Genomic DNA, 14,185 nt, shown 5'->3' with positions numbered 1-14,185 from the left:
ACCCTCAAGACCGCCCGCTGCCAGACAGTCCAGTTTCTCCCCGTATGAGTCCTGGGTCCCCAGAGACTTCCCGGAACCGGAGATCAGAGCCTTCGGGAGCTTGTGACTCCCTCCCGATTCAAAAGGACAGCCGCGTCCTCAGGTGCCAGACCCTTCCCACTCGCACGAGCCCCCTACCTCTGCGCTTTACTTCCGCAGCTCCTCTGGCTCTCAGTGTGCTTTTCTTTCCTTCTAGTTGTAGAATTTACACTCAGCCAGCCTTCCTGTGGTTCTGGATGATGTCCGTATTGTGTTTTTGAGGTGTTATTCAATTGTTGTGAGAGGCAGCAATTTCCCGGTGTTTATCTATGCCGCCATCTTAGTTTCTCCACTCTCCCATTTTTCTACAGATACAAACAGCTTCACAGTCAGGAAAGTGAGGCTTCCCAACTCATTGCTCATGCATGGTACCATACACCTGTCATTATTCAACTCTCAATTTACAAATAAAACACAGAACATTTTACAAGCACAGGGCAAGCCGTTTTATTGATTGGAATGTAGGATTACTTTCCTTTGTTTACTTCCAAGCATAGAATGACTCCATAAGCAAAACTGGCTGGGAACACATGCATATTTCCAATCACCACCTGCCTTTGAAAACTCACAGGGTCACTTGTCAACAGTTCAACTTGCAGAGTATCAGGTTTCCACTCACCTTTTTGAACATCTAGTAATTAACCAGAAAGACAATCCGTCAGGACTCTCACCCCTGTGTAGTAAAGGAAGCACCAAGTGCAGGTAGCTCTTAACTTTGCTCTTAAAGACCACTGAGAATACTCCTGTTACACCCTCCAAAACATCTCTGGGGTGATGATGGTTCTACCGTAAAACAAATTTAAAAAATTGTTTTTTCTTGCCTCATTCTGCTTTTGAACTTTAATAGAAGATAGGTTTTCCTGGTGTCATGACTTTGCCAAAGAAAAATGATGGTTTTTATGTAATGTAATAACACCTGTATCTGTGTAACATCTCTGCCTTCCTAAAGTTCAAAGCACGTTCATGAAGCACTAGCTCCATCTCTTTCATCCTCACTGAGGGAGATTGAGGCATATGTACAAGCCTCGTTTCCAGGCCAGGAAAACAAAGACACTCAGAGAGTAAGCCGATCCTCTGAGGTTGCACAATCTGGTTAGTGATGAGACCGGAACTCTCTGCGTTCATTTATTGAGCTGCTTGCTCTTCTATTAAGATTCCAAAACACATAAATAAATTAATCTGACATTTCTCTGAAATGAAGAAGAATAATGGTGACTTGAGACAGAAAAATATTTCACTCTCTTGCCATCTCAAAACCACGCATAATGTGTGAGGGCCTTTACAAACATGTCCAGACCCCTCACTTCTAGATGAGTAACAATTATAACTTGGAGACTGACCATCAGTAGATATGTAGAACAGAGAAGAGGCAGAGACATGACTTTTAAGGATATTACCTCAAAAAAAAAATATTACCTCCAGCCTCACTGAAATAGGACACTAATGTATCTGATACCAGTTAGAAGTCAGGCACCACGCCAGACACTGTAGGCAGATTTCTCATTTAATCCTATGTGAACCTATAAGGAGAGTGACACATCCCCACTCGACAGAGGAGGGAAGTAAGACTTGGAGATTAACTTATTTTTACAAAAACCCTAGCAAGTAATTGGCAAACCCTAAGTGGTCTCACAAGGGAGATGATCTGCTGTGCCTAGAAGTCCTTAAAAACCATCTGCCTTCAATTGTGAGGAAGGCAGAATGATGGATCCCAGGAAATGACCTGAGTGCATATATTAAGTTGAATCATAAGACATTGCTGATATCCACCTGCTTTCTACCTACAAACATGGATATTTCATATGATTCAAACTGATTACTCGGGGAGAGGCTGAGATGACTTGGGGGCAAGGGGCGAATCTCAAAAGTATTAATACTAAGGGTAAATAAAGACAGACACTGCCTTTGAAAGCATAACCCAAGGCTTTCGATAAAAGAGGCCGGCTGGATGGAGAATTCTAATTCAAAAAATGCACCAGTTCATAATAAGCTTAGTGAGAAAGGGTGTGTTCCCACCACTGGAGCAGAAATTTCCTTTCCCAAGCCCTTCTAGGATTTTGCCCTTCCCATTCATCCTTTCCAATCAAATTGATCCTTTAGGTAAACACAGGAGGGATTAGAGACCTTTAATTGGCTTTAAGGAAGAAATGGTAATCTGAGATGCCTGGGCAGGAACTATCTTGTGTCTTGTGGGAGAGCAGCAGGGAGAGAAAGGAAAGGAGATATCTGCAGCTTGACAAGTTGTTCCCAGCCAAAGAGGAGACTATTCAAGAACAGGCAAGACTGTTAAACCACTCACCCAAATTAGGCCATGAGCTATGAGCATGACCTCTTGGATTTTTTTCTTCACTCCAGCTCTTCCTGTGTGAAGTAGGAGACTTCAATGCATCCCAGAGTCTAGATCAGTGTTTTTCACATGTTCATATCACCTGGAGCCTTGCGGGGTAGGGAGGCAGCCATACCCCAGAGATTTTGATTGATGAGGTCTGCAGCAATAAGTTGCTAATGGTTCAAAGAGACACTTTAAAAACCACTAGCCTAATGTCCAGTTATGTACAACTGCATTGCATATTCCTGCCATCCAATGCTATTACCTGCACCGTGTCTGTATATATGGAAGCCACACATGATCCAAGGAGGATAAGCCAAAGCAATGATGCTCCCCAAGGGACTGTGACAATAAGGGATTGGCTTTGGTGCAAACCAAGTTGCAACACAGCTGACTCTGTGAGATTCATATTAATGAGAACAGCCGACAGTTATTGACTAGTTTGTATGTGCCAGGCAGTATGTTGTCTCTACCCACATTATCTTTGAGATAAGTGTACTGTTATTACCCCTGTTTTATAAATGTAGACTCTGAGCCTCCTTGGGCTAAGTCCATGGTCACTGGGAGAGTGAGGGAGCTGGGTATAGAATCCATGACTCTGACTTAACTGCTGTGCACTGTACTTCCTGATCTCTAGAAACACTAACTCAGGAAAAGAGAGGTCCATTTTCTGTCTTGTTTGATAAAGGAATAAATTTAGATAAATGGGAGGCCACAGCTCTTTCTTCACTCTACTTTCTTGTGTCTACTCTGGATAATTCAACCATTCCCCTCCAGCCTCATTTCCTCCTCGATCTTTCCCATGCTAACACATGAGGAAATGCTTCATGTGTTAAAGTACAGGAGATTAGAAAAGGGGTGCCCAGCTACCAGAGGTGGTATCTTAGATTTATGGATCTTCCCTGTTGAAACAAACATCTTGTTCCTTCTGGGCACATCACCTGGTGTTTGCGAACTCTGCCCTGGAAATATTATGGTTTGAGGTTCCAAAGGAAGTTGATTGCAAGGGGTGGGACACCTTCAACAGAAAAGCTTCTTAATTTTATGACGCCCAATTCTTGCATTGTCCACCCCAACTCTTTGATGTCATGGGGCAGGAGGTGGGAGAATGGAGCTCCAGAGATACCAGGCTCTTATCTGAATGGAGAATTGTTTTCATTGTTACTGCTCTGGCTTTGATTTATTACTTAGTCTCATAGATTGCTCCTTCATCATCAAGTTTATAGCTTAATCCTGGCTTCCAGAGACTACTTGCCTTGGGACTACAAGCTTCTGGGGTAAGAGCTGATGAAGCCTCCCTTCTCAATGGGAAGATGCTGAACTTTTCCCAGGAGCCTGGTATCTGTCATAAGCTCAGATGCAACTTATGGACCATATCAGCGGCTAGAGGCAGATCTTCAGAAACACTGACCACACACTTACCAATCACCTTGGAGTCACTAGCTCCAGAAGAGTAGTGTTGTAATGTACTTCTGTCCTAACTCACCCCTGTGCGTTACTGAACTAAAGCACACAGATGTGTGGCCACATGTCTGCTTTTAGTGCAATATATCCTATTTTCCCAAGGGATGCATTTGGCCCAAACCAATTGCCCTTTATACTGATCATTTTCAAACCTATTTAAATATTTCCACATTCAAATTGCATATATCTTTTGACCTAGCTATAACGTTTCTAGATATTTATTCTACAGATATACTTGCACATGTGCAGAATGAGGTATAACAGAATTGCCTGTAATAGCTGTAAGAAACCAGCTAAATAATGTACAGGAAATCCCTACAGTGGAATAACATGCAATTGTTAAGAAGAATGAGGTGACAGACGCTGGGGCCAAGACAGCCACAGATGCCACCACAAGTGATCAACTGAACTGTGCCTTCGACTTAATGAGGCAAATGGAGATAAACCTCAGCAGCCTGAATGACCTGGTCCCGTCTGTATGAAGATCTCCTGTCTTCTGTTGACCAGCCACTGAAAATTGCCAGAAACAAGGTGGTGGGAAAGGGTTAACTTTTGTGTGACACAACAGAGATGGGAACTCCTACAGGTCACCATGGAGTAACAGATATGACCATCCGCTGGAAAATGAGGCCATGCCTTCTGCTCGACTGAGAAAGCTGGAGGTGGCAGCCAACAATGTCTTTGACCAGCATCGAGACCTGTATTTTCAAGATGGCATCTCATCTGCCTACCTCTGGGATCTGGCTCATGGCTTTGCTGGAGTGATCCTCATAAAGAGGGCCGGAGACGGATCAGAGAATATCAAAGGCTGCTGGGATTCCACCCACATGGCAGCAGTGCAGGAGAAATCCAGTGGTCCCATCGCCCGTCGCAAGCTGGCCTCCACAGTGATGCTGTGGCTGCAAACCAGCAAATCCAGCTCTGGCACCATGAACCCTGGAGGCAGCTCGATCAGACAGACAGAGAAAGATGAAACTGCCAGCGACTGCTCCCACACATAGCCAATATTGGGAGCCTGGTAGAGGACATGGAAAACAAAATCAGAAGTGTGCTGAATGAGATCTACTTTGGAAAACAAGGACATTGTCAATGGTCTGAGGTCTGTGCCGACTCTTGTAGACAAATCAAAACAAGAAGTTCTTAAGAGTGACCAGAGGCTTTGAAGAGAAAGCAGCAATGTTTAACCCCTGCTTCATGCTAACAGGACATGCCTACACTCAGTAGATTCCTTCCTTAGAAAACTTGATTTCTTTTTTTTAATATTTTATTGATTTATTTATTACTATTATTATTATTATGATGATGATGATGATGACTAGATGCCCGGTGCACCAATTAGTATACGGATGGAGTCCCTAGGCCTGGCCTGGGATCAGGGCCATCAGGGCCAGGCCAATCGCAGCCAGGCCTATTGGGGTCTGCTGGCCAAGGAGGAGGAATGGGGGGAGGGACCACAGGAGGTTGGCTTGCGGGCGGGGAGGGAAAGGGCGCCGGAGGTTGGCCAGCCCTCGGCCCCCCTGGGAAAGGGGCTGTGTCCGCCACCACCCACCCCCAGTTCCCTATTCCAGCCTGGGGCCCAAAGGCCCCAGGGGGGTCAGGAGAGGAGGCGACGGTCACCGAGCCGGGTGCGGAAGGAACAAATGCTGGATGCTGGCACCCCATCACCATGTGGTTCCCCCCCTCCCCCCCCCCTCCTTCCCTCACCACTGCACCACTGAGCATATGCCCCCTGGTGGTCAGTGCGTGTCACAGCGTCAGAGCTTGGTCATTGCCCCATAAACTCAGTGGACATGCTGTAGAAATTGAACCCTAACTCGCTCTTTTAAAAAAAATATTTTCATTTGAGAGGAAGGGAGAAAGATAGAAATTTCAATGTGAGAGCAGAACATGGATCAGCTGCCTCCTGCATGCCCTCCCTCCCCCACTGAGAATTGAACCCATAACCCTAGGTGCATAGGACAATGCCCAACCAACTGAGCTACACCAGCCAGGGAAGAAAAGTGCATTTCTGTTCCTTTCCCTTGTCCTTTCCCTCCCTGACAGGTCACATAACTTGTGTCAGTGACCTGCACATCACCATCTCTCCCTGAGAATAAAGCCACTAAGCACCCTTCTTGTCTCTAAGGCCTGCTTCCCACCACGTTTTGCTATGAAACTCTATGTTTCCATAGTGACCATGTGTGTTTTGTTTGCCCCAATCCCTATCTCCCCAACACCCATTTATAGCTATAAAATACACTGCCTGCCTCTCCTTCCCTCCCACCTTTTTGTAACATTGGTGTAAAAAAATGTAAAATAAAAATTTATGAAATAACAGTGGTGTGTGAAAGATAGAGGGAAACTGGAGATCTGGTTCCACATGTCTTTAGGAGGGGCTTGGGGGAGGGGGGCAGACAGGGGACAGCTCTGGGAGAAAGGAGAAGTGGCCTCAGCATTGTCCTGTGCAGACTGGCCTCTCGCCCTGGAGACCACATTGTGAGGGTGTGGGGTGCGGGGTTTGGGGCTGCTGTCCGTTCTGCTGTTCTGGCCAAGTGCTTTTCTATCAATTTTTACGGAATGTATAGGAGTTTTTTGTTTTATTTTTGTTTCTTTTGTAAAAACAAACAAAAACTCTTTTAAAAATCTGCATCTTATACTTGAGCCCCCATTCTTTAAAAAAAAAAAAAGAACAAAAACAAATAAATCAAAAGAATCTGGACACACACACACACACAAACACACACCCCACAAAAGAAGAATGAGCCAACCTACCTGTACTGATATGGATCAGATCGCAGAAATGCCCCATTAGAAGAAAAAGAGGAAAATACAGAATTTTATATATAATGTGGCACCATTAGGGTGGAATAAAAGTATATATGTGTGTATACTTGTATATGTATATGGTATGTATATGTATATGTGTATGTGTATGTGTATGTGTATGTGTACGTGTATGCGTATGTGTATATGATGGATATAGAATGTTTCCAAAATGTCTCTGGAAGGAATTATAAGAAACTGGTAATGTTGCCAGCTGTTTCAGGATAGATTTTAGAGGAAACCACCTAAATGTGACTCATTCTTCCTGAGAAGCTTTGAAATTGATTCGGGACGTTATTCCGCGCAGCATGAAGTAGAATCAAAATGGGAAGGTAACGACATGGAAGAAATCTCAGGCCTCATCTCTGCAACAATGGAAGACCCCATCTGCCAGGGTTCATGCTGGACACTATTGACAAACACACCATCCACTCCCCCTTTCATAATCTGTCACAGGATTTTCCTATGGAGACTGCTGGCTTTTATAAAGAGAAGAAAGAAGATGTAGACTCAGTAAGGCAAAAATTCAAAGTCCCAGAGGACTTTGGGACGGGCCTACAAAAGAAGGCAGTGCCCTCAGGTGAAATCAGTTTGATAGAATGAAGATTCAAGGGCTATGTTTCCTAAAATACTAGTGCAGAGACCTTGAACTTTTGTGAACAAAATCCTCAGAAAAATATAGCAAACTATGATATTTTCTATAGAGTAATATTTTTCAAAATTTGCTCCTTTTTTTAATCTTTATAGTTGGAAGTATTATACATGTCCGCTTTTTCCTCCATTGACTTCTTCTAACCCCCTCTACCCCCCTTATCCCAGGCCTTCAACACCTTCTGAGATCCTACAGTCTGTTCCATGCTTCTGTGTCTCTGGATCTATTTTGTTCAACAGTTTATTTTGTTCATTAGAGTCCACATATGCGTGAAATCATGTGATACTTGTCTTTCTCTGACCGGCTACTTTGCTTCTTAAATCACATGCACTGTCCACGAATTCTCTATGCACATGGACTCAGTTCCAGCCCTCAGGTATGTTCCTTCATTTTTTTCACTGTCAGGTTCATGTTTGCTGACATACTTTTCTGAATTTGGTGGGCACCAGAATCACAACTCTTTTAGAACCAGAGGGAAATTAGAGATTGCAACTCAGGGAGCAAGTGGAGTTGCCCAGAGTCCTTTAATAGCATTGTTAGAGGCTAAGTATCTGATTTTCCCACAACCCTTGCAGAAGGAGAAACCGTGTTTGAGGAGGAGGGGAAGAAACCCCCAAGCCAGGGCGAAGGGGGGTGTGCGTGAGCTCTAGACTGCTGGGCTGGAGAAGCTCTTTCCTGCAGCCCGTCAATCCCAGCTGGGCATTTGTGCTTCAGGAGGCAGCGCATAGAGCTGAAAGGAAATTCCACAGCATCAGACGGACACAAATTGAGGGACATTCCACAAGATAACTGGCCTGCATTCATCAAAAATATCATAAAAGACAAAGAAAGACTGAGGAACTCTTCCATATTCAAAAACACGAAAGCTATGTTAAATGAATGCAACATGTGCTCCAGAATTTTCTTTTGCTATAAAGATGATCGGGACAATTGAGAAAGTGAATGAAGTCTAGAAACTAGGTAATGTCAGTGCTGACTCTTGATATTTTTGTTGTTTGTTTTTTTAAGAGTTGACCATTTTATTTTCACATTTCACAATACAAATGAAAATTGCTTTTTTTTGTCCCACTACTCCCCTCAAAAACTCTTCTTTCTTAGATAGGAAGAGGGAGGGAGTCTTCCTTGTCATGCTGTTAGAAACACCCAGAATCACAGCACCTCGATCTCCTGGTGAAGAACAAGTAACAGAAGCCTGTTAGAAAGAGGCTCCCCTTTCTCCTTGTCTGTCTGGTCGAGTCATTCCAGGCCGAGTGGGCACCATCATGGGACGGGCAGGAGGTCTCATCATTGGGGTCCCAGGCATCATTAGCATGTGCCCTCCCATAGGCAGACTCATTGCAAGAGCAGGTCCCACTGGCATCATCCCAGGAGGAGGAGGACCCATCATTGGCATCATGGGAGGGCCCCCCATATGGGGTGCTGGCATCATACGAGGTGGACCCGGAAGACTGGGGAAGGTGGGATTATCGCCCCAGCAGAGGAGTAGAGAATGGAGTAGGAGGTATCTTTCCTTGCTGAAATGCTGCAGTTGTTTTGTCAACCAGGCTCTGAGCCTACTCTTCCATCCATTGCTGATAGTAGTCTTTCACATTCTCTGCAGTGTGTCTTTCTCACAGATGGGGAGTCATGGGTGAGGGATGTGTCACAGTAGTCGCAATAAAACTTTGGCATATTGTTCTGCAGGCTGTTGGCACACTGTTGGCGACTCTGCGACTGCACAATCGAAAATCTGATTCTTGATTTTTTATAATGGTACTATGAGTATATAAGTGTGTCCTTGTTTTTATGAAATATACACTGAAATATTTAAGGATAAAGAGAAGTCATGTTTGCAACTTATCCTCAAATAGTTCTGGGGAAATAAATATATGTATATATATGCAAGGTGTCCCAAAAGAATGTATATTGGGGGCACCCTATATATGAAGAAAGGAAGGGAAGAAGGATAGAAGGAAGGGAAGAAGAAAATATGGAGAGAAAGAGGAGGGGGGAGAGAGAGGGGAAAGGGATGGAGAGAGGGTTGGTAGAACACTGAATATGAATGTGGGGGGTATAGGAATTTTTTGTACAATTTTGCAACTTTTCAGTAAGTCTGAAATTATGTTAAAATAAAATTGTTTTTTTGAGATTCCAACATATCATTATAATTCTGTCCTGTGGTATAATTCTCAGTCATGGGCTTGGGAGTCTAACATGATCTTCAAAATTTTATCACTTGAGTAACAATAGAGAGATGCTACAAACAAGTCCTCCAAAGTGTGAGGCCACACGTTTGAAAGGGTCTTTTTCTCTCGTTCTTCTATGCTGAACTGGCCTGGTGGGAGGGTGGAGCCAGCCAATCAGCCCATAGCTACTCCAAAGACCTGCTGTTGTGAGTATTCTGAAGAGAGCTTCCCATTCTGAAGGCATGAGCAACATTCAGCGATTTCACCCACAACTTCGGTTAAGCCTGTTTAATTTGGCTTTCCTTGGTTTTATTCTGCTTTGCTTGGACAACTGTGCAAATCTATTTACAGCTTTCCCTATTGTCTGAGAATGTGGCTTTGAGACAGTGTCATAAGCCATTTCCAATATGGACTCTAATGGTTTTTTTATGACTCCTAAATCCACTCCCAAGTACCCCCACCCCCTCCCCACACTTCTGCAGGGTCATCTGTGCCACAGGACTTGGGCTGGTCCTCTTCATTCCAATCAGCTCGCCCACACCGCCTCCCTTGGCCCTTCCAGCAGCTATCATGGTGAAATGCTTGACGTGGCCCTGTTCAGACTTGTCCATGTGCCAAAATCAACATACAATATGTACTTCTGGGTTTTTTAGAGCTGACCCCAAAAGATCTATTTACCCAGACATTGACATTCTCATGAGTAATGGGCAAAGCTCTGAGGACACACTGTTGGTGGCAGAGTAGATTTCAGAATCCCACCCAGAATTTTAGATTTGGACAGGGATGTAGAGATTGTCAATTCCAACCATTGCATTTTAGGATAAGGAAAATGGGGCGGCAAGCTGTAGATAATTTGTCTAATGAAACCAGCATTGGAACCCGGTACTCTGTCTCCTGGATCAGTCCCCTGTGACTCTATCTAAGGTATGAATGCACTTGGGTGAAACAACCCAGGAGCCTGAATTATTAGGTGGGTAATGGCGAAGGCAGCCTCCCAAATACATACTTTGGGATTAGAGACGACATTTCCAAATCCTTTTTCGGAGTCCTACTTGAAGAAACCTCAAACCCAGGAGCCCAGCCAAAAACAATGATTCTCAAGTCCCCATGAAATCCTGGATGAATGTTTAACTGGGCAATGTCCTAGCTGACTCCCGCGGCAGTCGCGGGCCTCAGAGAGTTCTAGGACTGACGCTTCGAAGGGACTGGATGTGAGTGTGCGTCTGAACCATATGCAGTAGGCCATTTGCTCTTATCAACAGGATAAGTGAGTGTGAGAGCCTGAGAGAACCTTCTGAAAAGTCATGCAGAACGAAATGCACCTTTTAACTTGATTCACACATTTCTCACAGATTACAGAAAAGCTTACTGAGAAACTTCACAAGAAAACTTCCAGAAACTTTTAGAAAATATACCTTGGAAAGGGGGTATTTTACTCTCTCTCTCTGGTCCTAGTGCTAACATAGGACAAACAAACCTAGTAACTCATCCATTCATTCACTCATCTTCTCAGTCAACCATTCACTCATTCATTTATTCATTCACATGGCAAATAATTAATGATCTGTTCTTAGAAGTAAGCATCATGATGGATTGCAGGAAGGTATCTACACACCCATTCTTGAAAGTCATTGGTGAGAGATGCTTCCAGGGGCCATTAACTCCCAGGTACTTCAAGTCTTCCTCATGCCTGGGCAGAGTGAGCTCCGGTGGTCAGAGAGGCCCTTGGGCAAAGTATGTCAGGTGCCGGCAGTTGGAATTTGGGCCAGCATGCATAAAAATGTTAAATGTCAAGGGAGTGTACAAAGAGCACAGAGATTATTGCTTTAAGAGTGTTCTCCAAGGGCTGATAAGGAGCTGAGGAACAGGTGGTGTTGGAAGAGGTGGAAGAAGAGATCTCGAAGGTCAGGATGGGGATAGGAAATTGGGTCAGTGAAGACCTTTTCCACCATATTAAGAACATTTTGACAATGGGAAGCTGCCAGCCTGAAAACAATTATGTGCAAAGACCCACCATTGTGTGTGTCATAAGTATCCCTGATCCTTTCAACAAATATCTGTTGAGCACCCGCTGTGGATATGCACTGTGCCCCAGGATGATGCTTTTAATACTTTTTTAAACACAGAGTTGGCAAGTGAATTTTCTTATTGAAATGTAGGTAATGCCTGAACCATCATGTAATATCAGTTCTATATTCAGTCCCCTGTGTACTCTTGAGGGGGAGTGCATAGGAAAGGAGTCACAGCCGTCAAGTGTTATGCTGGCTGTGAGTAACCACCCCACCCCTAGGATGTATCTTACACCTGGGCAACATCTGTCAGCATTAACATTGTTTTTAAAATGTTGGTTTTTAAAATAAAGTGAAATTGCAACATGGGGACAATTAGGACAATTGGGAAGGTTATTTTTCCACCATCCAGGAAAAAGATAATGATCTTGAACTGAGGCTGAATTCTCAAGTATTAACTAGAGGAGATGAATCTGGGGTGGTGATTGTCCCCTTGCTGCTTATCCCACCAGGTCCCTTTTGCTCCAGTCTCTGACTTTTCTGTGCCCAGGAGCCTGACCCTATGGCCTATGGCACTAAATTCCTCCATCCTCTGATGTTTGGTAGAAGGTCAGGGGGTGGGAGGAGGGAGAGCAGGGAGGGTGATTCTTTCCCCAGCTCCCCTCCTGCCTCCCCTCCTGCCTGCATTGCACTATTTCAGTTCCCATCTGGGTGGCTCTTAGTCCACAGTTCCAAGCTCACACGTAAGGTACTTTGGGGAATTCCACAACCACCTTCCCTTATTTCCTAAGGTGTTAACAGCATCCCACGGTTGTCCTTGGGTCTTTCATTATTTTTTCTTAGCTTTCTCATCCCTACTCTGGAAGTGGCTCTTTATTAAACTTTCTGCCATTCAGCCCTTTGAATTTTTCCTGCAGGAAAGATAATTTATTCAGAGAATAAAGTTTGTTTCCAAGGCTATTTGGTTAGATTTTATGATCAACTGGATGTGTGCATGAGAGGTTGGGGAAGGCTCTGGCTGGGGCAGTGAGGCCAATAGTTGGTGGTGTCAGGGCTGAGCCAAAGCATCTAATGGTAAAGAAGCAGGTGGAAATGCAGCGGGAGGAGGGAGTGGGCGGAGTCCCTCACGGGCAGTTAGCATTGCGGGTGCGTTACCTTGAGTCTCCAGGTAGAGGTGTTGTCATTGGAATAGAAGTGTTGAAGTTGGAGCTAAGCAATGGAATTAAGGTAGGAGCTAGATTTGGAAGAATTGAAAGCCATTAAAAAATATCAGGCCAAATTTGCCACTTACACTTCCATCATTTTTCTTCATCTTCTTCCTCAGCCCACGGCCCTCTTCCCCCTTCAACATCGGTTCCCCAACAGAAGTTACCCTCCCAAGGATAATATTTTCAATCCTTCCTTTAATCCATCTCTAAAGATTTCTAGTTCCTAATCCCTCAGTAACCTCAGTATTCTTTTCCAAAATGACAATGAACTCCTGTGACAAATAACTTCCTCCTAACATAAAAATGAACTCACATGTCACTGTTCCAAGGGAGGGTCTGTACATTTCAAAGGACAACGGCTGGATCACCACTTGGACAAGGACTTCAGTCCTAGTTCTCAGAGCAGGACTCTCCCCTCCTGAAGAGACAGTGCCTGGGGGAGTGCTCAGGGCTGCAGGACAAACATGTGCATCTTCCTGGAACATCAGTTTCACTCAAAGATTGGAGGATGGGTGACATTTTTAAAATTTAAAAAAAAATGAATGTGTCATGGAAAGGATGCAACATGTCCAGCAATTTTTAAGATAAAACATAAGCCTCCAAAACATTCCCTGCCAAGAGGTTCACGCTGAATTTGACCTGCTCATGCGGGTACGTAGTGGGAAAGTAAAGCTGTCAGTGCTTACTCGGGGCTGTGTCAAAGATGGGAATTTCTAGACATTGGACGCAAGTATTTGAGAGCCAGCAAGACCTATGATACTCCATAAATCATGCCTTTTCAGCCCACCCAGACACCATATACCACAAGCCTGGGCCTTAAATGAAAGTTCCTTGTTTAGCGGACTTCTCTAACTTTGGAACTTGGTGCATAAAATACCTTTCAGATGATGTAAATCCATCCACTACAAGCTTTCTCTAGGTTTTTCCGTCATTCACTATTTTGAGTGTAGCACATTTGCTTTCTTCCTGCAGAGAACATATCCTGGTTCCAGAAAAATCTTCCAGGGGACAGAGGAAAAACTGCATACACCAACTTCTTGAAACATTTGGCACCTGCCACAACCACCAATAAATCTACACGAGACAGCTTGACATTTCCTCAAACAAGACCCCACCTCTCAAAGAACATTTGTCGTCACATGAGAAAACAATAAAAGCCCAGCTGATAGAATGCAAAAAAAACCCACAAAAAACAAACACACCATTTTCCCTTGTCTAAGTGGAGAAGCAAAAACAAAATAATTCCTTGCTTAGGCAGTGATTTGAACAGTTGCACAGTCCATGAATATGACAATCCTCTTCCAATGGCATCAGCAATAGCCTTCAAGAATCTTCAAATTGAAAGGATTTATACACTATCCCAACACTCAATTTTTTTTAAACTACCTATCCAAAGAAAAATTCACTCTGATCTACTTCAGCATTGTATATGCCTGAGTGGAGGCTGTGGAACTCATTGCATCCTTTTTTACTTTGTA

The 14,185-nt window shown here is 44.1% G+C and overlaps 2 pseudogenes; one reads left to right on the top strand and one right to left on the bottom strand.

Annotated features, from left to right (window-relative positions):
- Positions 1-2,238: 2,238 nt before the first annotated feature.
- Positions 2,239-5,072, top strand: LOC102770158 (annotated as a pseudogene).
- Positions 5,073-8,491: 3,419 nt separating this feature from the next.
- Positions 8,492-8,996, bottom strand: LOC107182189 (annotated as a pseudogene).
- Positions 8,997-14,185: the final 5,189 nt, after the last annotated feature.

The sequence above is a fragment of the Myotis davidii genome, unplaced genomic scaffold (assembly GCF_000327345.1).
Source record: "Myotis davidii unplaced genomic scaffold, ASM32734v1 scaffold32, whole genome shotgun sequence".
NCBI classification, from domain to species: domain Eukaryota; kingdom Metazoa; phylum Chordata; class Mammalia; order Chiroptera; family Vespertilionidae; genus Myotis; species Myotis davidii.
This window is presented reverse-complemented; position numbering and strand designations above follow the sequence as displayed.